Genomic DNA, 1,783 nt, shown 5'->3' on the forward strand with positions numbered 1-1,783 from the left:
CATAATCTGATATTTCATGACTTTTCATAAAATAGCTTGCACTCACATACACATAATTACAATCATATACAGAAATGTAGGCTCAGTTATAAAGGTGCAAAAAAAATCTGTCTTAGACGGAAGAGGCAAAGCAGGAGACAGACACAAGAAACAATTTCTTGGTGCAGAAGTGGGTCAATGAACTCATCACACACAAGGACAGCTGACTGTCAGCACACAACATCCTCAACACATTTTCATTTATTTTGTTTTACACTTTTAAACTAGCCGCAGAAGCTGATGAACGACCTCTTTAGTTTCATCGTGACATGTGGTGTACATCCCAAGGTTTTACCTGCATACGTCCATCTGCTCAGTGTCCTCTTCAGTCATGCAGGTCACATAATTGCTACTATTAACTATATGCAATAATTAATTCATTAAAATTTGTTGTATTAAATTGTATTTAAAAAAATCAAAAACTGTGAGGTCTGTTTTAAATGCAGGGAATACATGCATTTATCTCTAAATTATTCTTTATTTTAGCATAAAAATACCACCTTTAGTCCAGAATTCACTTTTAACTTAACAGTAATTAAGTCATTCAGATGTTTGAGCTATTTTGCTGATTTGTTGTACTGTTTGTTCATTAGTAAATTCAAAAATATATTTTAACGTTACAACCTGTAATGAAATAATCTAAATAATTCCTAGAGCATAATTCTAAATGCTTATTTTATCAAATCTTCTAATTATAATTCGAGACATTAGACGAATATTAAAAGTACCTAACTTCTTCAAGATAATACCTCTTTGCCATTACAGCTGGTGCTGCAGGATGGGGTCAAAATGACCACCCTCTGCAGTTCTACAGTCTTGCTATGTCTATATGTTTGACTACATATTAATGTGTGTATTTGTGCAGCTTTTAAAGATAGTGTAGTGGCGTTTGCATTTATATGGCGCTTTTCTTCTTCTACTGACCACTCAAAGCCCTCTTAACAGTTCAGATTTTAACAATATGTTGACAAGGCACTCTATTCTATCCAGTTAAAGCAGTTTATCAACCTCTCATCTGTGGCCACTTCAGAATCACCAGTTAACATTTCTATAGTCTGTGGGAGGAATGTAAAAAAGAGGGAAAAATACACAATTGCATATAACTGCTTGATTACAACAAACCATTCTGACTGGCTTCCTTCAAGATTTAAATCTTTCACATATTTCAAACATTACAAACCATCTCCCACTGAAAATGCTTACCTGGATGATTGAGCGTGCAGCAAGACATTACAATAGTTTGCCTTTTAATCTAGTATGCAGTACTTTCCAGCTGAAGGTTTTGAATATTATCCAGTGCATTACATTTGCTTCATGAGCTTTCTTCCCAACAACACTTTTTAAAAAAGACTGAGGTTTGTTTGTTATTATTAGATGTGTTACCATCTGGATTCAACTCAAATAGAACTCACTTGGGGTCTGATGCAGGGGTCTTGAAAATGTGACACCAGAGCTGCATGTGTCTCTTTTGCCATCTCCAGTGGTTCTGCGTGACTTTGACAGAAATACTGGATGAATACAAATAAGGAAATGAACGTTGCTTTTTGTTTTCAACAGTTCTTAACATTTTTTCCCCATTAGTCATTTTTCTGACATTTCTCTTTTGAGCTCTTCCTAAAATCTTTTAGTCCTTCTGCACTGCCAAACACAGGGAAATATGGTTCCATTAGCCTCTGTGTTTTTACTACATATGCATTTTATATGTTTTATTATATTGATTTCACTTGGCAGGTGTTCCATATAT

Source organism: Pundamilia nyererei, unplaced genomic scaffold (genome assembly GCF_000239375.1).
Source record: "Pundamilia nyererei isolate P.nyererei 1_Seehausen unplaced genomic scaffold, PunNye1.0 scaffold00107, whole genome shotgun sequence".
NCBI lineage: Eukaryota > Metazoa > Chordata > Actinopteri > Cichliformes > Cichlidae > Pundamilia > Pundamilia nyererei.